Source organism: Rhineura floridana, chromosome 10 (assembly GCF_030035675.1).
Source record: "Rhineura floridana isolate rRhiFlo1 chromosome 10, rRhiFlo1.hap2, whole genome shotgun sequence".
Classification (NCBI taxonomy): Eukaryota; Metazoa; Chordata; class Lepidosauria; order Squamata; family Rhineuridae; genus Rhineura; species Rhineura floridana.
In genome coordinates, this window is record NC_084489.1 from 34,990,001 (window position 1) to 35,015,126 (window position 25,126).

The 25,126-nt window shown below is 39.4% G+C and overlaps 1 protein-coding gene across 5 annotated transcripts in view; it reads left to right on the forward strand.

Moving 5' to 3' along the window:
- The window catches only part of TBC1D5 (TBC1 domain family member 5), a 741,088-nt gene that overhangs the window by 437,640 nt on the left and 278,322 nt on the right, over positions 1–25,126 (forward strand). The window contains exon 1 of one of the 5 annotated variants that reach the window (XM_061587417.1): positions 16,643–16,648. The exons of the other annotated variants lie outside the window; for them this stretch is intronic. The gene's annotated coding sequence lies outside the window, so the exon portion shown is untranslated. Of the gene's footprint in view, positions 1–16,642; positions 16,649–25,126 lie in introns of those variants that run through there. 5 annotated transcript variants of the gene reach the window in all.

Below are 25,126 nucleotides of genomic sequence, written 5' to 3' on the forward strand. Positions count from 1 at the left end.
AAAACAAGATGTGCTGATAATCATGGGGGACTGGAATGCAAAAGTAGGGAACAGAGAAGAACTAGGAATTGTGGGGAAATGGGGCTTAGGAGATAGAAATGAAGCAGAAGACTTACTGAATTCTGTGAAGCCAATATTTTGTTTCTTGCAAACACATTTTTTGATGACTGTACACATGGATATCACCAAATGGTCAATATAGGAATCAAATTGATTATATAATTGGTAGCAGAAGATGGAGAAGTTCCATACTTTCTGCGAAAACAAGACCAGGAGCAGACTGTGGAACTGGTAATATCGAAAATCAGAGTAAAGCTAAAGAAGAAGAACAACAAAGCAATCATAATGCCAAAATACAATTTAAATAACATCCCAGAAGCATATAAAGATCAATTAAGGAACAGGTTTGAGGCTTTAAACTTAGTTGACAGAGACCCAGAAGTACTATGGAATGAAGTCAGAGACGTTATCAGAGAAGAATGCAAAAAGACAATACCTCTAGTTAAAAAGTGAGAAAGACCTCAGTAGATGACTGAAGAAACTCTTAAAATGGTTAAAGAGAGAAGGAAAGCTTTTGCTAAAGGAGATAGAAACACAGTTAGAACCCTAAACACTACAATACAGCTACTAGTATGTAGGGACAAAGAGAACTATTACAATAGTTATTGTATAGCAATAGAAGAGGACAACAAAAAGGGTAAAACAAGAGCCTTATTCCAAAAGGTTAGAAAAACTAAAGTGAAATTTAAACCATGAGTAGGGATGTTGAATAATCAGCAGGGGAACACACTGACTGATTGAGATGAAATAAAAGGAAGATGGAAGCGATACACTGAAGAACACTATAAAAGAGATGCCAGGATGACAGATTCATTCACGGAGGAACCGTATGATGAAGAACCAGAAATTTTAGAATGTGAGGTGAAAGCTGCTCTTAAAATACTTGGAAGAAACAAATCACCAGGAACAGTTGGCATATCAATAGAGTTGCTACAAGCTACTGAGACTGAAACTATCCAAATTTTAATTAAAATTTCTCAACAAATATGGGAAACTAAACAATTGCCCACAGACTGGAAGCGTTCAATATACATCCCAATTCCAAAGAAAGTGGATCCCAGGGAATGCAGTAATTATCGAACTATTGCCTTAATATCCCATGCAAGTAAAGTAATGCTCAAGGATTATCAATACCTTGGCACAGTCATTAACCAAAATGGAGACAATAGTCAAGAAATCAGAAGAAAGCTAGGACTGGGGAGGGCAGCTATGAGAGAACTAGAAAAGGTCCTCAAATGCAAAGATGTATCACTGAACACTAAAGTCAGGATCATTCAGACCATGGTATTCCCGATCTCTATGTATAGATGTGAACGTTGGACAATGAAAAAAGCGGATAATGGAAAAATCACCTCATTTGAAATGTGTTGGAGGAGAGCTTTGCGCATACCATGGACTGCGAAAAAGACAAATAATTGGGTGTTAGAACAAATTAAACCAGAACTATCACTAGAAGCTAAAATGATGAAACTGAGGTTATCATACTTTGGACACATCATGAGAAGACATGATTCACTAGAAAAGACCATAATGCTAGGAAAAACAGAAGGGAGTAGAAAAAAAGGAAGGCCAAAGAAGAAATGGATTGATTCCATAAAGGAAGCCACAGACCTGAACTTACAAGAGCTGAACAGGATGGTTCACAACAGATGCTCTTGGAGGTTGCTGATTCATAGGGTCGCCATAAGTCGTAATCGACTTGAAGGCACATAACAACAACAATTATTCATTCTAGAAATCTGCGTCAAATGTATTTTTATTAATTTCAAAACCTTATTGGTGAATGTCACATGATGGTGAAGACAGCCTTTTGTGTTTCAAACTGGGGATTATTATTATTATTTAAAATATTTCTATCTGGCCCTTCTACCTTATAATGAGGCAGTCAGGGTGGCTTACAATAAAATCGAACACATACATAATAAAATTATACACAATAAAGATCACAAAAACATTAGAATGAATTAAAATACAATTAAAATGTATAAAATACAATATATACACACACACACACACATATAGGGGAGTGGTAGTAAAGGGACTAAAGAGGTAAAATTAAAATAGAAGGTTAAAATTAAAATAGGTGAAATTAAAATAGAAGGGTTATGTTCTGTTTCTATTTTGGCTACATGAGCAGATGAATCTGAAACTGCATTGTGATGTAAAATTGGACTGATCACAATATGTTGCTAGTTAAGCAAAGAATCTAGCTGTTGGAAAAAACAAACTTGGCCTGCTCAACATTTATTTTATTTATTTATTGTATTTCTATACCATCCCATAGCTGAAGCTCTCTGGGCGGTTTACAGTAACTAAAAACATTAAAAACAAATATGCATGTGTTCAGCCTGCTATGCTTAAATCACCCCACTTAAGGAAGGGTGGGCATGGTCAATTAAAATCAGAGCACACCTAGAAATTTGCTAGAATATATTTTACCTCCCACTGCTTTATGTTGTGTAAACTGAGACACTCCTTATGTCCATTGGAGACTTGGAGACTATTCTGCAGAATAGTCAGTGCCATTATTTCACAATTATTTTTGGAGGGTTTTTTTTAGTGTAAATTGTGCAAAGTGTTGTTGTACTTCACATATTCACAGAAAATGATTTCCTATAGGAAACTTCACTAAAATTGCAAAGTAAATCAGACATACTTAAAGTGATGATCTGAAGTATGTCAACTGTCTTTTTAATGTTGCTTCCGCCCTGCTAAAACAAGATCAGCACAGCACATGTCTTCTTTCTATTAATTTGGCTGATTGCAAGTGTTGCTACCACTCACCATATGCTCAGAGGTACATGTTACTAAAGGAGGGAGGGAGGGGGAGGGGATTGAAATGGGAGGGGGAAGGAGGAGCAAAGGAAGGGGAGGGGCAAGAGGGAGGGGAATAGGAGGGAGGAGGCAGGGAGGACAGGTTTGATCATTTGCATGCTTTTTGAGCTCAGTGGGATTTACTCCTATACAATCACGCTTAAGATAGGTGAAATTGACCTGGGGCAGGGGCAGGAGGGGGAAGGGAGAGAGAAGGGGTAGAGGTAGAGGGGAGGGGAGGGGAGAGGAAGGAGGAGAGAGAGGAAGGAGGAGGGGAGGAGATTGGGTGGGTGGGTGGGTGGGCACTGGGCCATGGGAAAGCCCCTTTCCTTTCCAAAAAGAAAACATTGTGAACACTATCACTGTTTTTCAGGGTTTCCCCCATCTTTTTATTCTACAGCAGGCTGGCCACATCCACACCAACCTTTATTTCACTTTAGACATCCATGGCTTCTCCCAAAGAATCCTGGGAAGTGTAGCTTGTGAAGCATTCTGAGAGTTGTTAGGAGACGCCCTATTCCTCTCACAGACCTACAATCCCTAGAAGAGGGACTGACTGTTCAACCACTCTGGCCACTGGAGCTCTTTCAGGTGAATAGGAGTCTCCTAACAACTCTCAGCACCCTTCACAATCTATACTTCCCAGGATTCTTTGGGAGAAGCCATCACTGTCTCAAGTAAAAAAAAAATGACCGATGTGGGTGTGGCCATCTGATTAGCCAAGCCAAACAGCTGTGAGTCTGCTTTAGAACACTAGTTGGTTCTTACTGAGCATGCCCATGCTTATCATTGACTCCAGTGTTAAATTTCTTAAATTGATTAAAAATCAGCCAGGCATTTTTTTTTAACTTTTAAACTGAAGAAGATGAAGGTCAGAGTATGGGTCAAGGTTAGTAATAAGATTACAGGTACTCTGTGAACATGGCTGATTTTTAATTAAGTTCAACAAATTATGAGAACACTGACAGAAAAAAGTCCAACAGAGATCTGGATTTTTTTCTCTTTGAACTCTCAATTCTCTCTTGAGTGTTTTGTGCATCGCCATGAAAACTTAATGGGTTGTTAAGCAAGCATTTCTGAGTTCAGGACTATAAGTTTTGTAAAGTTTTGTTTTGAAATGAGTTTATGGGAAGCATCAGAATGGCATGGGGAGTATTTTCAATTTAACATTGCAGAATGTGAAAAATCCCCATTGGCTGTATAATCAGTCACAAAGTCTGTTCTTAAAGCAAGGCCATGCATAGAAGTAATTGGCTGGTTTAGGAATGAAGCTTCTTCCCCTCCTTGGTATAAAACCCTGAATAGAAAAACATTGAATTGAAAACAAAAACAAGGTAGACAGCCGATGTGAGTACAATCAGGGGACAGCATTGGATCCATATGTGAATCATTACAGAAGCAGAACTCATCCCACAATAGCAACACCTGCACCCACTCTTATTTTCAAGGTACATCTGTACACAGCCTTAGATTTGTTTATATGTTCAAGGAGGTAATCTGAAGAAGTAATTTAAAGCATAGAAAAGAGTCCTTGAATAATCTCAAGGTTGGTTTTCTCTCTTGTCTGTCATATTGGCATAACTATTCATATTAAGAAAATAATACTGGGGGAAATCGATGGAATATAGAAATGGAGCTCAGCATAGGATCTTCATTTAGCTCATAAAACTGACCATTAAAAGGAGAGTTATTTTCTACCTCATGCAGCGTGCAACGATTCCTGTCACCTTGGGAAACTAGTGATGATCACTTGTTTGTTAGCAGACATTGCCCTCCTTTCATTCCTTCTTGTGACCTCTTCAGACATTCTTCTTTGGTGGTGTTAACATGTGAGAGGGGGGCTGTGAGGATGAGTGCACGAGGTGTGTTCATCCATCATTCTTGTCACTGTTCACAGGTTTGAGGACAAACACCTGGAGTGGGGATCCTCATGCACTCCTAAAGACTTCCTCTGTATCTGTGAACCCTGATGTTCCAAGGTTAAAACGCGAGGCATCTCCATGAATAAAGGAGGCTTCCCACTTCTGGAACTCACTCTCCAGCTCATGGAGGACAACTGGAATAGTGATATGTGAGGAGCTGACATACTTTTCCTTTTGGGGCCCCTCATATAGTAAGATTGAAGAAGAGTGCCAGAAGCGGGCTCCAGTTAGTCTGTAATTTACGGTAATAGTCCTGAGAGTACTTTCTGAACTGGTAGTTTAGTGTTGGAACTACTGCTTGATGTGTCCATGTTAAATGTATTTATATTTGACCAGCAGCAGATTACTGTTGAAAAAATGCTTGAAAATGTGCAGATGGTACTGGTATTGAGAATTATCACTCTGGTCTTCCTGGTCAGAAACATTTTGTACCCTTTTCACAAGTAGCATCCTTTCATCCTGCTTTACTCATATGTAACCGTTACTGCTTTGCTTCTCAGAACTCAGTTAGTCCAGAATGAAATAGCTATGCAGAAAATATAGTAGTATTTTGTTGCTGAATTTTATGTAAACAAGGGCAATTTGAAAAGGAGCTATGAACTCAAGATGTCAGCTGATGAACATGAGATGAGTTCTAAATTAGGAAGTGTAAAATTGTTTGAATTGCTGCATATAATCCCAGCAACCCTTAATCGTGTGAGTTAACGGTGGGTGACACCATCTGACCCCCATCTTTTTTTCTTGGTGAGTAAAATTACTGCTCACTGAAGTGAACAATCCCGTCTGCAGGATTAAAATGAATAAGGCCCATCAAATGGCACAATAAGAATGGGCTTTGTAGCTAGAAGTTGTCTATTATGCTAATGTTTAGTTTACCAAATTTTAATTTAATCCCTGTCTTCCAGAGTTAAACAACAACATTTCTTTTGTACATGTGTTACAGTGTAGTCCTATGTACAGTAGGGATTACTCTTTAGTAAATATATTTAAGATTGCAATGTAAGATGACCTTCGGCTTGCATTGAGGCTGAGCCTTTAAAAATAGGTTTGAGTAGTTTATTGGAAAGATGGTGGCCTTGTGGGTTATATCTGACTAAGTTATACTCCAAGCAGCCTTTTGAAATAAATGGACGTATGTTAGTCACGACTATCTCAAGTCCATTAATTTTCAGGTTGTCTGCTCAGAGTATGACTTAGTTGGATACACCCCAGTGAGAATTATTTTGCTGTGTTTATGAGTTGGAAACAAATGATGGAACAGGGTGTTTTTAAATTCAAAAGGCCTTGTTGTGAAACTAAATTGTGCAATTGACTGGGCCCCTCTGTTTAGATCTTATTTAGCTTGGGATACAGTCCCAGTGAATAAGGAATGCAAAATAAAAATACTGATATCTTCTATTGACCAAGTCTTTATCTCAGTTTCCTTTTTCATTAAGTTTACAATTTCACTGCTCTATCCTTCAGTCCGTCCAGTAAAATCTGAAAACATTCTGCATTTAATGTATCACCAAATTTAACTGGCCTTCATTATCCAGTTGTTCGTAAGTCTCATCATAATTTGAGGGTAATTCAGCTCCAATATTGTCTTCTAAAATATGGACAATTCCATGTACAAGCCTACATAAATAACAGAAAGGAGACTTCATGGGGTTGTGTTGTTGTTGCTGCTGTTGTTTTTAATATGAGCATTTTAGGATTTCATATTTTAGTCTTGCTGCTGAGAAATTAAAATGCTTTTGGAGACGTGTTTTATATGACATGCAAAGTTCTCTTTGGGAATAAGGTAGAATAAAATATGTCTCCTTGTTATCACTTAGAGTATACTAGTAAAGAACCCTACTGTTTTTGTTTTGTTTTGCTTCTTAAAGCCCCCTGCTGCTGTTGATTACACCTAGATCTGCTACTGATTGGAACTGTTAAAAGGCAAAGATAGTGTGGATGGTTGCTGAATCATTTAATTGTAGCACTAATAAGATGTTTTCCCTGGGACATGATAGAAAGGATGATATTAATAAATGCATAAAATGTCCATGAAAATTCCCATTGCCTCTATATTTTTGTAGGTGCGGATCTAGTGCTTCCAAGCTTAATTTGGCAAGTCAGGTGCAATTTTTTCCCCTTTAACTACTGACTGCTTCTGTGCATCGTTGAAAGGAAATGCTAGGAAATACTAAAAAGGAGACAGTTTCAAAAGAAAATACACAAGATGCTTTGCATCTTGGGTACATTTTTAAATTGCGATTAGTGTTAAAGAATCCTGTGGAGAAAGTGACACACATAGATAAATGTTCAGTCTCCTCTTAAATAGTTAATGACTGAAATTCTAAAAATGCACGGTTACAGGAACATATTAAATGTATGTATTACCCAGTCTCACATAGGGAATTAGTAAAAGTGAATACTATTTTAACTTGTTTAGATAGCCGAGATGGATAAGCTAACAGATGCTATACATAGAAGAACAAACAATACAACCTGTAACAACCAATATTGCAGAAAAATTGTGTTGCCTTATTGATTATTGGAATATGAATTGTGGACACACAAAACACAAGAGGATTTTGTTTCTATAATGTAAGGTTTGTATTTTCTGCGCTGTGATTGAAAAGTGTCATGAAGGAAGAGGCCACACAGAGGATCTAAACAACAACTAGAACTTTACTATAACTAATCATATACAGAGAACAAGGCCCACAGCTTGGTGCTGGTTGTAAGGCAGGTATGGAACTGCAAGTGCCACAGCCTGGGGTTGACTCAGCAGTTCCTGGTATGGCAAGCCTGGAGGGCCTACACCCCTCCTCCCTAGCTCTCATAGTCCTGAAGATTCTTGGGACGAGCCCTGGTGTGGGTTGATCGATTACAATTTTGCATTGAAGCTGATAGTGCATCCCCTAGTTCCCCATTTGGCTCTGGTTCATGCTGGTCCACTTCAGGGTCCAGGCGCAACTGCTCTTGTCTAGTATCAGGAGCAGCCACTGGCTCATTTCCTCTTTCCACTTCAGTATTTCCAGCACCCTCAGAGAGAACTGATCCTCTCGGCCTGGCCATTGGTTGCTGGATGAAAAGGGGCTGAAGTGACATGCCGAATCAGTCCATTATCCAGGAATGTGTGGAATTGCTCAGATGTGAACTGGGCCCCATTGTCTGAGACAATGGTGTTTGACAACCCATGTGTTGTGAAAAGCCTGCGTAAGGTCTTGATAATAATAAGAGATGTCATTGACGATACCAGAACTACTTCTAACCATTTAGAGTATGAATCAACAACAATCAAGGAAGTTTGTCCCTGGAAGGGGCCTGCAAAGTCGATATGAAGCCATGACCATGGCTTTTTTGTCAATTCCCATGGGTGCACTGGGGCATGTGGTGGTGCTGGTCTTGAAACCTGACACTTCTCACATCTCTTGACGCATTCTTCAATCTCGCTGTCCATCTTGGGCCACCATACATAGCTGTGCCCCAAAGCCTTCATTCGCACTATACCAGGGTGTCCTTCATATAGGGCCTCTAACACCTGATGTCTCAACACAGTAGGAATGACAACTCTATTTCCCCACAGGAGGCATCCCTTGTGTACTGATAGTTCATGTTGTTTGGATACAAATGGTCTGAATTTCTCCTCAAGCTTCCCATTTGAGAGTTAAGAACACGGGCAAGAACTGGGTCCTTGGACAATGCAATGGCAATATTTCTAGCATGGAGGGGTGGTTCCGGTAACAACTCTAATAACAGCACATCCAACTGAGGGGTTTCATCCACCCCAGCAGAAGGGAGAGGAAGGCAGCTCAAAGCATCAGCATGGGCAATGCTCCTGCCAGGCCGATGTTGCAATGTGTAATCATACGCATTCAGGAAAATCACTCACCGCAACATGCATGGAGATAATATTTGAGGCATCTGCTGGTTAGGGACAAACAATCCCAGTAATGGCTTGTGGTCAGTAGCAATAGTGAATGGTCGACCATAGACATATTCATGGGATTTTGTTATGCTAGCCACAATAGCCAAGGCCTCCTTATCAATTTGGGCATAATTCCGTTCTGTTGAAGACATTGTTCTGGAGTAGAAAGTGATAGGCACCTCACAAGAATCCTCAAATTGGTAGCTCAGGACAGCTCCAATACCATATGGAGATGCATTGGACGTGAGAATCAAGGGCTTCTGTTCATCATAGTGCACCAAGACTCTGTCAGATGATAACAGGTGTTTTACATCACAGAAAGCCTTATTATGCCAGACTGTCCACTGCCATGCAGCATGCTTGTCAAGAAGGTGATGCAATGGTTTTCCCACTGTAGCTTTATGTTTCTTTTTTTTTTTTCAATAATTTTTATTCAGATTTTCATAAAACATACAAAACAAAATCATAAAACATTCAAAGACAAAAAACAAAATCAAAAATAGTTAAACAAAAAGAAAAAAAGAAAAAAAAAACAAAAATAAAAAATAAAGAGTAAAATATTGACTTCCCATTTGTCAAAGATCAAATCAGTTATAAGTCTATAATATATAACAATCCTGTCTCTTAAGTCATATTATAAAATCACTTTCCTCCAGTAGTTATCTTACTTAATCATCAAATCTCATAAACATTACTTTATTCTTTCCACAAAAAGTCAAAGAGAGGTTTCAATTCTTTAAGAAATATATCTATCAATTTTTTTTTCCAGATAAGCATATCGATTAATCCATCTCATTACTAATTATGATAATCTTATTGTCATAACCATAGTCAAAATAAACATTTCAATTAATCCATCACATCAGAATCTGTTAGGTTCAATAATTTCAGTAGCCATTGTTCTATTATCTCTATTAGTTCCATTTTCCATCTTCCATCTTCAGTAGTCTTGTTAAGTCCAGTAATTTCAATATCCAATCTTCCATTATCAGTATTCCATAATAATCTTGCTGTCAAAGCCATAGTCATATAGTAAGAGTCTGATGGGAATTACCTCTATCCCAAATATTTTCTTGCCTTCCATTCTGAATAGGTTGCTGAAATACTGCTGTAAAATCATATCTCTGTTCTTTTTTTCAAAATACACTGGGTCATCTCTTAAAAGTTTTTCCATTGTCACATGGCTGCAGTTAATTCCATAGATTTTCTCTATATTGGGCTCCATCACATCATTCCAGTCCAGAAGATTATCCATGCCATTGATAACTTTATCTCTAGAATCTTCATTCATTTCTTCAGAGATAACATTGAGTTCCAAACAATAGATTTTATTTCTAAAGTCCATAGACTCCAAATCTTGTTCCTGTTCCACGTTGGTTCCAATCTCCGGGATCTCCTGTCTCACAGGGACCCCTATTCCAGTCTCCAGGGTCTCCTCTCTCACAGGGACCCCTGTTCCAATCTCCGGGGTCTCCTCTCTCACAGGGACCCCTTCCAGGGTCACCTCTCTCACAGGGACCCTTATATCTTTAATCTCCTGCTTCATTTTACTCAATTCAATTTTCGTTATCTCAATCTCATCCATTATTTTCTGAAACATAGTTATTTCCAGATTTTCAGCCACTTTCTTAATTGCCATTTTAAAAGAAAAATATAGGAAAACCACTTCTTATTTCAGCAACAATTGGGTTAATACTCCAAACTTGGTGACATCACAGTATAAACAGAGCAGACAGCCTTATCTCTCCAATAGTTAAGTAAACAAAATGCAGTTCCCAGGATCGAAACAATTAATGGCAATCGTCAAGAAACAGATTCGTCAAAATAAAATAGACCAAAAAGAGAATAGTCTCAAAACAGTATAATATTTTTCAAAATAAAAATCTGGAATAGAAATCCCTCTTCTGTGTATATCTTTAGAATGCAAATCCAGGACAGCTTTTTGCAACAAAAACAGAGATAAGCTATTAATTAGTGCGTAGCAGAGAGAAGTTATGGCTCCCCAGTGAGATGTCAAAAACCGATCAATCTGGCAAATCTCTTTTAAACAGCAACAATTTAAGTCAAGTAAAAGAAAAATATAGAAAGAAGGGTGCTTGCCTGTTAGTGCGTTCTCTCTTAGAAGATAAGGTGAACGTTCGCTTTATCAGATAGAGCTTGCTGTTGAAAATCCGTCCCACCTTCGTCGGCTGGACCTCGTCCCATAAATTAATGAGATCTGGTCGTCCCAACAAAAATAGGCTTTGAGGTTAATCTCTTCGTTTCTCCCTACCCGGGAGAAGTTTAATCAGTCAAAAAAAAAGAAAAAACTGACTGATATATCTGAATAAGCTTCTTTTGAGGCAGGAGCCCGTCTCAAAAGCAGGCACAGGCTAAGTCACCCTTCCCGGAAGTCCTGTAGCTTTATGTTTCAAGAAGGCGTGATAGAAATTCAAGAGTCCCAAGAAGGCTTGGAGTTCCTGTTAATTACGGGGCACTAGAGCTTCATGAATTGCTTTAAATTTTTCCGGGGTAAGCCGAATACCAGTGGCATCAATACTGTAGCCAAGGAATTCAATTTGGGAAACACGAAATACACATTTCTCATGCTTGACCCGGAGACCAGCAACAGCAAAATGGTGCAGTACATCCCTCACCCGGGAGGCAAGTTCAGCAGTGGAGTTGCCGGCAACCAGGACATCATCAAAATACGATATGGCACCTGGTACTTCTTTAAGAATGTCCTCCACTAAGCTCTGAAAAACTCCAGGAGCCACTGAAACACCAAACTGGAAGCATTTTACTTTGAATGCTCCACGATGACTGGTGATAATCTGAGCATTGGCAGTAGCATCATCCACAGACAGTTGCTGATAGGCCTGGGCCAAGTCAAACTTTGCAAAAACTTTTCCTTGTGAAAGTGATGCCAAAACATGACTCACCACTGGGATTGGATATGGATGCTGATGTAGGTCTTTATTGATAGTGTACTTGTAGTCACCACAAATGTGGATGTTGCCATTAGCCTTCAATGGAGTGACAATGGGTGCCTCCCATGTAGGGTGTGTCACTGACTCCAAGAGGCCTTGCTCTATGAGACAATCAAGTTCAGCATCAATTTTTGCTCACAGTGCAAACGGAACACGATGGGGTTTCATATGGATGGGGTCCACAGTAGCATCCAAGAACAACGAAATAGGAGGCCCCTTATATTTCCCAAGACCTTTATCAAAAACAGCTTTGAAATCATTTAGGATGCTATCCCATAATGATTCACCAATTTGATGGACCCCCGTGAGAGCAATGCCCAATGGCTCAAACCAGTCTAAGCCAAGGAGACTGGTGCGATGCCCTTGAGCAACTAATAACTGTAAAGTTCCATGGGAAGTTTGGTAATGCACCTCATCTTCACAGTCGCCCTTTATTGGAACCTGATTTTCCTGGTGATGAGTAAGTTTGGAGTGGAAAGGGACAATTTGTGGGCCCCCACAAGGAAATATTTGCTGGTAGGTTTCCAATGAGATGATAGTATAACCTGAGCCCGAATCAACTTCCATGGTGCATGGAGTGCCCTGGATGATGACTGTCACCTTCACCTTGCTCACATTGGTGGAGTACTGCAACCCTGGCTTGATGTGGTTAATCACCTCCTCTGTGTTGTCATATGTGGAAAACTTCTGTACAGTGTGTGTGATACTGCTTTGTGTTCTTGATAGTGTTTTCCTTTCCACTGTACTTCTGGGGGTGGCTGCTTCCACTTTGGCTTGGCATACTCACTCAATATGCCCAACTTTTTGACAATGCCAACACTGTGTACCTGTGAAACGGCAGGCACACCATCATGGGATCCCCCACAGCTGTTACATTTCACTGGAGAAACTTGTCTAGATCTTGGAGGTCCTGCAGCACCTACTCTGGTTGATGAGCATTTGCACTGCAGCCTGTGGATCTCTAGACGTTGTTGATTTGCATCTTTAGCCAGCTTGGTTTCTGAACAGGGTGAGTTTCTTGCCAAGCTCACTTCTTGGGTGCTTGCTGCTGCTGCTTCTGCAGCTTGAGCTTCCCCTAATGCAGTCTTGAACGTGAGCTGTCCTTTTGCAAACTGACACTTTTGCAGGCCCTCATCATGCAACCCACAGACCAAGTGATCACGCAGCATCTCCTCAAGGTTTGGGAAATTGCAGTGTTTTGTCATGCATCTAAGTTCAGCAACATACAGTGACACACTCTCCGTTGGGCCCTGATTTTGTTTGTAGAAAGAATTATATTGTGCTATTCCAGACAGTTTTGGAGAGAAATGTCCTTGTAAAGTATTCCGGATATCCTCATAAGATGTATTAGCAAGTTTTGCTGGTGCTTCAAGGGCCTGGGCTAGGTCAAAGGTGTCCGGCCCACAGACACTGAGTAACACAGCACACTGCTTCTCTGACTCTGTAATGCCATTTGCTGCCAAGTAAAACTCCAGCCCGGCTGCATAACTTTCCCACTTGCTGGGACATGCAGGGTTAAATTCTTCAAGATGCCCTTGGCTGGCCATATTCCACAAGATACACACTGATCTGGAGTGCTTTGCAGTGGTTTCCACAAGGCCCAAGCTGATGTCCTAATCCAGTCTAAGGAAAAATGTTCTCTCTCTTTCAGCCTTTCATGCATGAAGAAAACACTCTGTGTGCCTCAGTAAATCCCATCCTCGTCACCAGTGAAAAGTATCATGAAGGAAAAGGCCACACAGAGGATTTAAACAACAACTAGAACTTTACTATAACTAATCATATACAGAGAACAAGACCCACAGCATGGTGCTGCTTGTAAGGCAGGCCTGAAACTGCCACAGCCTGGGGCTGACTCAGCAGTTCCTGGTATGGCAAGCCTGGAGGACCAATACATTACAGTGCTGTTAATGTATTGGGGTCTTCCCCACTTTTATTAGTAAAAAGTAAAAATAAAAAAGCAAATAATTTGTTCAGATCGAGGAAATGATTCAAGGGCTGAAATATTATGTGGTGGTTTCAGGGTTTTTTTATTTTTATTTTTTTGCATTACTGCTCTTGTATGTCTTATTTTTACTTAGATTTTATAAAATGCTTTGTTTCAAAACTAAGCAATGTTTGGAAATAGTAGTGCCTGAATGGTTTCAGTAAAACCTTTGTGCTGCTTAATAACCATATCTGTAGGGTATTTTATCTGTTTGCCTTACTGGTTTAATGTAGCTTTGTGATGACATGTTCAGCAGTAGAATCTTCCTGTAAATACTCAGTATACTCTAATATCTGTTAGGTGTTAAGCTCATATTAAATGTTTATGAATGTTTTGTTAATTATGATTATTTATTAAATTTGTTACTCACTTCTTCCCCCCCCCCCAAAAAAAAAATTAAAGGGACTTACAGACATTAAAAACAGGCATAAAAACAAGGAAAAAACAACAACCTAAAATAAATCGTTTGCAAAAAAGAGTAAAATCCAGCTCATTATCACCATAATTAAGCTTGCTTCTGTGAATATCTTAAAGGTTGGGGAATGATCCAGTTGTGCAGGATGCATGCTGGAGCTTGGCTGCAGAGACATCCTATTTGTGCAGTGATACAGACTATATAGCACCAACCCGTGGTGCCTATGATAAGCATAGACACCTATGATAAGCATATCTAAAAGATTTTCCTCCACTTCATATGATGTGCTCTTGTCACCTCCTATTCCATGCTAATACTATTATGGGTGAAGGCGGCACAGTAATACCTCATAGGATTAACTATGTTTAGGACTAAATAAGTATCAGCACTGGCCTGGTGGCATAAGTGCTGGCAGCATATTGGTGGTGCTCAGCTCAACACTGTGAAGTAAAGCACCAGGCAGTACTGTAGTCTTCTGTCACGTTTATTTTTTTCAAATGTCTGCAGGCCCCATTAATTTGGGGGCACAGAAACACTCAAATGGCAAGTTGCTGCAGTTTTGACTGGTGCTTCACAGTGCTGGGCTGACCCAGCCCACTGGCCTGCAATCCTATTTTTTTAAAAAAAGTTTAAAAACAAAAGAGGATGGCTATCCACACTGCTGCTTGATAAGCTTATAGGAGCCTCCAAAAAGGTGGCTTAGGGAGAGCAAAGTATACCTTGACGAATGCAAGGCAATGATATCATTGTGCCTGGAAACCTTATATATTACTGTACATTGTAAATGGGGCCCTCTCAGTCATCATCCCACTTCATGTTATGCATAATAAGTGGTGATGGTTGTGGAACAGCTTAGAGAGCTTTGTAATAAAAACCACATCATGGCCTTAAGACTCTACCATATAGCTGTTGCAACATTCAAGGAAACTAGAGATCTATTATAGATCTAATCTGGATTAATTTTCTAGCATTCTGGAAAACTTCCAGGCCAAGAAATGGATTCATTTTTCCTGGATTGAATTGGGGGAAGACACTTATATTGATGGGTCACAATTGACAATTGGCTGGACCATACATGTACAACTTTGTTCTCTCTCTGCTGGCGTATCTTTGTTATCTTAATTTGTGGGCTGTTTTTGAATTTTCTTATGGGGGGATTGACTATCTTCATCCCTTAATAATCACAGCATGATTTCATTTACAAGAAAAGAATGTATCATCTTACTAGTGAAAACACTTTAATAGATGTAATGATGTCCTCCCCCTTACCTATTTAAGTTTACTCTTGTTAAATGCTTTAAGGAAGCTTAAGGTGTTATAAATCAGACATGTTATTCTAATAGCACTTTGAGGTGTTTGGAAAAAAGTAGTATCGTGTGTAGGGATAATGAAGTGATACTTCTTAAGGTTTTAAATGTGTGCATGCTACACATTTAGAAAACAGTGCTGGAAACAATGGAAGCGAGATTGGATCTTCAAATGTCTTTGTAGTATTTTATAAGTAGTCCTTTGAAATAATTTCTAGGTGTAGCAAAATAATGTTTTTTATTGTATTATTCAGTTTTGGTACAAATGTTTGTTCATTTAGAATTCAGAGTGAGGGCAACAGTGAGTGAAGTGATGCTGGACAGTTGCAATCTGTAGTATGGTCATTCATGTCCAGGCTCATGAATTCTCTCTTTTACGTTCCTTCTCTCTTACATTCTCTCTTTTACATTCCTTCTTCTTTTACATTCAGCGTTTCCTCAATACCTTGCTCATGAACTGAGAAATTAAGATTTGTGTTTGCCATTCAAATCAGAACTGGTGGAAAATCGTAGTTTCTGAATCTGGTTTGGAGAGCAAGACAATCCATAGGTTACAAATTTGGATGTAATGGCTAACATATTGTTTGTGCAAACAAGGAAGCACAAAGAAGAGGAGAAGCGGGATTGGGTGAGTTCAAGGTTTTGCACAATCAGCCAAATTGACCAGGCCATAGTGTCACAAAAGCATAATATTGTCTGCTTCTTATTTCACATTTCTTGATCCCTCTGATAAATTTTCAGATTCTTTTCCTTTGTTTAATATACTGTTTATTACATCTAAAGTAAAAAAATGTATTAGCTTGTTGATCTAGAAACATTCATTTTAGTTAGCTTTAATCTTTATTACCTTTGTTTAATATTTATTTAATCTTGTGTTCATACAAGGCTAATTGAAATAAAAGTGATTTTGAATATGTTCCATTGTCTCTCATTTGCAGTTTGGCTGAGTAGTGTCTAATTTAAATTGGTAGAATTCTAATCTAATCAGTCTGACTCAAAATTGTATGAAGTGAAATTGGGAGAGAAAAAGGACATACCTTTTATTACACATTTTAGTTCTGAAGAAATAAACTTAGTAATGTCTTTTTGAGCCTTCCCATATTGAGTGTATAGAATTTTTGGCTGTCATTTATAAGTAAAATGGGCTTAAAACTTATAGTTTTAATTACTAACTGGATCTTATGTCTAAAAGTACAGTTGACATGTTTTTCAGCTCCAATGCATTTTCCTCAGGTGAAAGTAATCAGCATTACAGAGGTGTTACAGCAGTGTTTATATTTAAGGTGAGATATATGTTTAGTTAATGGAGAATTTGAATAAAAGTGGCTATTGTGCACATTCACCAGGTGAACATCATCAACAGGAGATCTTGCATATTAAATGTGGATAGTCTCCTCATCATATATACCAATTATCCAGTCATCAACAATCATTTCACATGCTGTAACATTATAGAAAAAACAAAACCCAAAGCAGGGACACAAGATTGAATGGGTAGAATTCAGTTGCCAGTGACTTCTGTGGAGTTCTGTAGGGCAAAGTAAATTGCTTCAATCTGAGACACAAGGGGTTGGTGGGGGAAATGACTCTCACTTGGGGTCACCAGCAGGAAAAAGAAGGCTTAGTCTTTTTCCCAGTTGCATCATTGAATTAAAGTCTCTTACTTTCTCGCATAGAAATGAAAGGTGGCCAACCTCCACTGACAGGAATCCATATGAATGCAATACTGTATATATTATCTCCCTAGACACATACATGCACATGCTCACACAGAGTCATAATGAGTTATTTCAGTAATGTATATATTTTGATCATACTGAACAATTCTACATAGCAATCTTGCTGGATCATGACTTTCATCTCTTCCTGTTTTCAGCATAGAGTGAATAAGTGAGGGTGCTGTGCATTGTCTGGTCACTCTGTATCCTGGTGATAACATGGCCTTTTCTCTCCTCACCTATCCTGAAATGATACATCAGCACGATAAGGGGTTGGGGAGGAAGAGTGATTTTTGTCAGGCAGTGAAACATCTTAGTGGAACATGAATCTTCTCCCCTTTTCTTCCTATTTCTCCCTAAAGCAGTGATGGCTTGCAGAATGTGAGCCAATGAAAGGGAACATATACCCATTAGGTATGGGAGAGAATATCCGCTAAATCTGACATGGAACTGGATTCCAGCTGAATTAAATCGTTCACTATTCTTTCGGACCAGCACCTATTTCTTGCTGTGGGCCGCAGCTGTAATTCTCACGGATTTTGTGGCCACGGCTGCAAATTGGCAAGAATTTATTCTTTCAAACTTTCCCCCCTATTTTACGTTGAGTTAATGCCACCAGACAACCACGTGGAACACTCTGATGATTCACATAAGCTATCTAAAAATTATGCAGTGTTTTTCCTGCCACCAAAAAAACACATGGAACACTGTGATGATTCATGTAAGCTACTTAAAAATAACACAATGTTTTTCCCGCCACCAAAAAAACAAGGGGAACACTGTGATCATTCACATAAGCCACCTAAAAATTATGCAATATTTTCCCCACTGCCAAAAAATGACATCAAATACTGTCATCATTTATATAAGTATCTGCGTGGCTAACTATAAAATTTTGGCCACCAAAAAACTAATAAAACTGAGGATTGAATCACCCAAAAACTCACACAGCAGATCAAATCAGCAAGTGCGAGAGCAAGCAGGGACAAAAAAAGGGCAGATTGGGATCATTCGACAGACTATCAGAATGCAAGCAGATTGGGATCATGCAGCAAGCTCCATCCCTAATACTCATCTAATATTTCTGGGCATTAATATTTAATATATAATGTGTATATATGGCAGAACTAGAAAAATTTCATGCACATGATTTATTAGGTTCCTAAAACTGTTGTGTTCTTGTCAAGGAGCAAAGGAAGCCATGTGCCCCTTACCTCGCCTGTCCTTCCTCCTATGCCTACCTCCCCTTGCCTAGGACCCCTGCAGTTGCCCCCCCTTGCACTCCCCAGTAGTATAAGAAGTTTAATTTGTCTTTTATTGGGCAAGCTGTTCTGGTCCTCCGTGTAGAACTTCTTATAATAGTGGCACTGGAGTGTTATCCTACATGATTTTGAAAAACAGTTCATTTTTATGTAAGAGAAATCTATGAAAAGCTGGAAAGCATATGAGAAAAAGAGATGTTTACTGAGGTTTTAAATGTAATTTACCCAGAGGGCAATCTATATTCAATTAAGTCATAGAAAGGAGAATCAACCTGTTTCTGTCTTAAGGTGTTCCCATATGTTAGTGCCTTGGTTTTGAAGAAATCAAACTGGAAATAGTTTCTCTATATAGAACATTGCCTAAGATATGGCCCTCCCTCCCTCCCTCCCCCCACCTCATCTCTTCTGTGCCTTTGGTTTGTAATGCATTTCTCCACTAGAATAATCACCATTTTCAACAAGATACGTAGATATAACTGCAAATATATTTGGCTGATTTTTTATTTTTTATTGGCCATGTTAACTGACAAGTGTACATATCAGGAAACACACTTGTTTGCTCTAACTGTGTAGCAGCTGATCAGTAAAGAAACAGAACCCTTCATTGCTGCTCAGGGTGTAAGCCATCATTCATTCATTCATTGCTGGAACTATGAACTATTCATATGTTGCCACAGAATGTTACTTACATAAGAGTGACAGCGAAGTAAGAGCTAAGATGCTTCACACATATAGGCACTGGGGGATTAACATGTCCTCTTCATTAATATGTATGTATATAAATTAATGTTAAAGTATTGAAACCAACTTGCATGAGATCTGGACAGATAGATGCCTTCTTTGAAGAGTGCTCAGAAAATGTTCTTAATATATTGCTGTCTGCTTTCCAGATTAACATTTTTCTATTACTTTATAATAAAATGTATTTAATAATTTTGTATAATAATAATAGTTTTTTTTAAAAAAAACTCCTCTCAGAATACTGTTCTAGAATCTGCAAATTCTATTTATTTATTCCAAATATAGTTTATCTTGTATTTTCTGATTGTCTAGACCCTATCCTTTCATTGTGACGCTCTTAAAAATGTATTCAGTTATTTTTAATCAGTTGGAAACCAGTTCCAACAGGATAGTATAGGTAGTAGTACTGTGTAGATGGCAAATCTTTGATTTTCAGCAATACTTAACTCTCATTTACATTTGTTTAGTTCATGTTGAGATTGCCAAAGACTGTTGAAAGTCAAACCCAGTCTGCTGAAGTTTGGAGTATAAAAAAAGAATCCTGATGCATAGGTCACGCTACTCAAGTAGGCCCACAGCTTGGAAGATTACTTTTAAAAAGTAATAAATTACAGTTACAATTACTTGGCCCAAAAAAAGTAGTAATTACAGTTACAGCTGCGATTGCTCTGAAAGTAACTGATTACTTTACTTTTTCTCAAAAGTAATCACTACAATTACATTTCAGTTACTTTTTTTAAAAATGCCTACAAGGTGCTGGCCTTGGCTGCTTCACATCTAAGTAGCCTAAAACAATATTAAAACTAAACACACACACACAGGGGGTAGTAGAAGGGTTCAAATCCCCACATAGCCATGAAGCTCATGGGTGACCTTGGGCCAGTCACTGCCTCCCATGAAAACCCTATTCATAGGGTCACCATAAGTCGGAATCAACTTGAATCAACTTGAAGGCAGTACATTTATTTTTTTTTATTTTGAAGAAGATGATTATGATAATGCAGCATTTCAAATTAATTCTGTACGACAAGCATTCCATGCCAAGCTTGGAAAACCAAGGAGGAGGTATAAAATGTAGGCAAAAATACTTTTGACAAAATGCCATTTATCCTTTATATCTATATCTATAATTAACAATACAGCTGAATGATGTATGTAAAGTATTTTTTCTCTTTCCTTTTTATTAGTATTTTAGTACTACTGCTAAAGTTCTGATGAAAGAATAAAGCATTCATTAGCCACATTCAAATGGTTAGAACACATCACATAAATTCCACTGAAGTTGGAGTTTTTGCCATAGAAAAGGCAAAAAATACATACCCTGTGATAGCCCAGTAGACAATCAGAACTAATATAAAACCCTATTGCTTCTCATTTGCAAATGTTGCAAGATCTAAGGTAACTCTAGATCATGTGAGTTCAGGTGATGCATGTTATGTAAATTTGTATAGATATTAGCAGAGATTGTCAACAGTCTGAGATGTGTGTGTGCCAATGTGTGCGTTTACCTAAGTGGCAGGCTTTTACCCTGCACTGAGATCACTGAGACTTAAGACTTAATAAAATAAGAAAAGCTATTTTATTTATAGAAATACATAGTAGATAAGAAAGGCATACCTAGTTCTAACTAATTTGGAGACGCAGCACTCAGGTTTGGGAGTTGCCCTCCTGGCTCAGGAGGGAGAGAGCAGAGACAAAGGTGTCTCCTCTCTCTTGGATTACTTTATTGCTTAACTGCATTCTGTGTTTGCCTCTGTAATTCTCACTTTTTTTTACCCACTGTTTGAATGTCTTTTGGGAATGCCTACTGATTATTTGTTATCATTTTGGGCTGATTACCTTCAGCTATTATCTCACCAAAGTTGCATACACATGACAGATTTAAAGCACATTTCCACCACCACCCCAGAAAAGAATCCCGGGAACTGTAGTTTATTACGGGTGCTGGAAATTGTAGTTCTGTGAGGAGTAAACTACAGTCCCCAAGATTCTTGGGGAAAAGCCATGTGCTTACATGTATGGTGTCTACTGGGAGACTCTTACGGATTGATTCTATACTCCCAGAAGTAAATCCTATTTACTGCTATGGGAATTACTTCCAAGTAAGTATGCTTGGAATTGCAGCTTTTAGGTCATGCTTAATAGCCACCTTGTGTCAAACTGAACAGTTTTCAATCAGATTTAAATACAAACCACTTAAACTGGTCAGAGTGTCATTCCCTCTATTTCTGACGCTCAGGATGGAAGTGTTGTTGCTTATGTAGCCATGGTATCACCATCCATATCACACATAATAAGGAGTATTAGTGGGCAAGAGGGAACCCCAAGTGTTGCAGAATACAAAAAAGTGAGAGAGAAAACAGAAAGGGGATGACTCCCAAAACAGCCCAAATGAGTACTGAGCATGCTCTGTTATGAAATGCTCAGTGGCTGTGTGAGTGAGTGAGTGAGTGTGTGTGTGTGAGAGAGACATGTCTCAGCTAACAGAAAATTATAGAATAGTAGAGTTGGAAGGAACCTTTAAGGTCATCGAGTCCACACACCTGCTCAATGCAGGAATCCAAGTTAAAGCACACCTGACAGGCCAATTCCCCCCACAGAACTCCAGCCACAGAATTGTCTGAGAAGAGGGGCTGACTGTTAAACCACTCTGGACATTGGAGCTCTGTCGGGAGAATAGGAGTCTCCTAATAACACTCAGCACCCGTCACAAACTACACTTGCCAGGATTCTTTGGGGGAAGTCATGACTGTTTAAAGTGGCATAAATGTCTGGCGTGGGTGTGGCCAGAAGGTCATCCAGCGAGTTCATGGCTGTGGTAAGATATGAACTCATAATGTCCCAGATGCACCCAGCATGGAACTACACTTTCAGCAGCAAATACCAGAAAACCAACTAAATGTGTGCTGTCAATGTGCAAAGCATTTGATGGGGTGCATTTGGGTAGGTGAAGCAGGAGATAGATGGAAGGGGCTGTTTTCCATGCTTGCCACTTTACCAGTGCAATGCCCCATGTTTTTCCTTATTGACCTCCATCAGCTAGGGAAAAGTGGCCAGGGAAGGGGTTGCAGATAAAAAGTTTCAGCAGCAAATTACCCCCTCTCATCACTTCTCCCTAACAAAATGCCCCCCACATCAGTAGCAGACACCAGCAGGGAAGTTCTTTTTTGAGTTGTAATTCAGCTCTCATTCTGTTAATTCCCGAACTACACCAGTTGTCATTTTGACCTACATGCATAGGGAGAAAGACAGTGTAAAAGTTGTGCACAAGGGGGAGGGGATGACAAAGGATTTAGGACTTAAAGATTTAATATTCCATGAGTAGAAAAAATATCCTATGCAAATGTCTATATTATTGCAGAAAAGTTCAGTTCTACATATGTTTGCCATCTTTTCCTCAAGCACAACTGTTTTTGAGATAACAGTCTTATTCTCTCTTGCCCTTCACCAAAAAGCCATGTTAGTTGTCCAGTATGTGAAATGACTGCAAGCAGGTGCAGCCCAAGACACTTTGCTACTTGAAGCGGAAGAGCAAATGGTGCCTGCCCCCAAGTCAAGGTCATAGTACCATAGCTTGAAAAGTTATGTTGGCATTTGAGGCAGAAAATCTCACAAGTACCTCTTCCTGACAGTAAATATACAACAACCAAAAATAAAAATAGCTAATAATTTGTTTCATGGTGCCCCAAATTAGTTGCTTGGGGTAGACATCTCTTGCTGCCTAGTGAGAGTCGCTCTATGGGAGGCACATAACTGAAGCAAAACACACAAACAGAAGTATGAGACTACACCTACCTCCTAGTCTCTTGCCAGTTCCCAATTTTCACCCTCTCTGGAGGGGTGCAAGGACAAGCGGAGGGGATGCAAAGAGGGTGCAAGGACAAGTGGAGGGGATGCAAAGAGGGTGCAAGGACAAGCAGAGGGGATGCAAAGAGGGTGCAAGGACAAGCGGAGGGGATGCAAAGAGGGTGCAAAGACAAGCGGAGGGGATGCAAAGAGGGTGCAAGGACAAGCGGAGGGGATGCAAAGAGGGTGCAAGGACAAGCGGAGGGGATGCAAAGAGGGTGCAAGGACAAGCGGAGGAGATGCAAAGAGGGTGCAAGGACAAGCGGAGGGGATGCAAAGAGGGTGCAAGGACAAGCGGAGGGGATGCAAAGAGGGTGCAAGGACAAGCGGAGGGGATGCAAAGAGGGTGCAAGGACAAGCGGGGGGTGCCAGGAAGACCAGAGGGGGCGGGCAAGCAGGCTGAGGGAGGCAGGACGAGCGGGGGGGCAGGGAGAGTAGGCTGGAAACACATACACTCACCTCCACAGCTCTTCACTTCCATTCTGCTGCTTCTGCCTTCTACTCTTCCTTACCCTCCAGCTCTGTCTGACTCTCCACTTCATCCCTCGTGCCTCCATAGAGCACGAGGGAAGAGCTAAACAGCGCAGAAGCCCAGTTTGAGGCACATATATTTCCTCCACCATTCCACCAATCACAGCAGCAGATGATTTCCCCTGCTTTCCCCCCCAGTAACGTCCAAATGTAACGCAAAAAAGTTACATTTGCAGCTCAAAAGTAATGAAATTACCACTTGTTCTGTTACATACAAAATGTAACGAAGTTACCCACTCGTTATGCAAAATTGTAATAAATTACAAGTAACTCGTTATTTCTAACGAGTTACTTCCAAGCTCTGAGTAGGCCACTTACATATATTAATTTAAATGTGTGCAAACTAGAAAATCTTCATTAATTCAATCTTTTGAAACAAAGGAAACAACAAAGAAGGTTTGGTGGGAAAAGGAAGATATAGTCTTTTTCATGAATCTGTTATAGAATTTGGAGTAATGTGTTAAGTATTTCTTCACCAATTACAAAATACATATTTTAAAAGTTATAACTTAAATAAACTCAACATGTCCTAATAAGATTACATTGTTGTTTTTGTTGCTGCTGCTGTTACTGCTACTACTACTGCTGCTACTACTGTTACATTTACATCCAAGGAGTTCAAGGTGGCGTACAAACATGGCTTTCCCCCTCCCAATTTTATCCTCACAACAACCCTATAAGGCAGGTTAAGTTGAGAGACAGTGGCTGCTCCAAGATTACCCATTAGCTTCATGGCTGAGCACTAGTTTGAACCCTGGTCTCCCAGGTCCCAATCTGACACTGCAACCACTACACTACACTGGAATAAATAGTAATACTTGATATAATGGTTTTCTGCATTTGGTTGATACCAATGAATGTAATGAATCGTGTTATTGTCCCTGAGCCTTTATGAAAGGGCATGCTGAAAATGTAAATGCAAATTTAAATTTTCCCACATTCTAGTTTGAAAATAGCCATGTGAAATCCCGGTTATGATATGTACTCTGCACTAAAAATATGCTCCAAAGTGACCTGATCCTTCAGCCAACAAAATTCTGTTTCCTGTCTAAATAATTCAAATTTTAAGCAATGTTTAATATATTTGCTTATATTGTATGGTTCATTCTAATTCTGCTAGTTATGGGAAACAGCAGAAAATGTAGAGTACGGGTGTACTGACCATTCGAAATTGTGCCTAGTAGCTACTTTCCCAATGCATCACATGTTGAGGGCACATTTTCAGGTCAAGACTGTCTTCTCTTAAGGAATCAGCACACTTTTTAAAAGGAAGGCTGAGATACCTAGGATGCTGAATTCTGTGTCTTGATGCATAGGCCTTATTGTAAAGAGGGCAATATAGAGAAAGAGGGGAAGGATCATAATTCAGTGGTAAAACCCATGCTTCACATGTATAAATGCCAAGGTACAATCCCTGGCATCACCAGTTAAAGGATCAGTAAGTAATAGGTACTGGGAAAACCCTCAACTTGAGAACTCAGTGCTAAACATAGTAGATACTGGGCTGGATAGAATAGCATAAGAAAAGAAGTGACAGCACATCTAAATGTTGAATCTTTCTTTCTCTGAATTTCCCTGAAGAAGGACCAGTAGTGTCCAAAATGAGTTGGAAAGGTATGTATCTCTTTTGTCTATCCCATTGCTTTTTGCTCC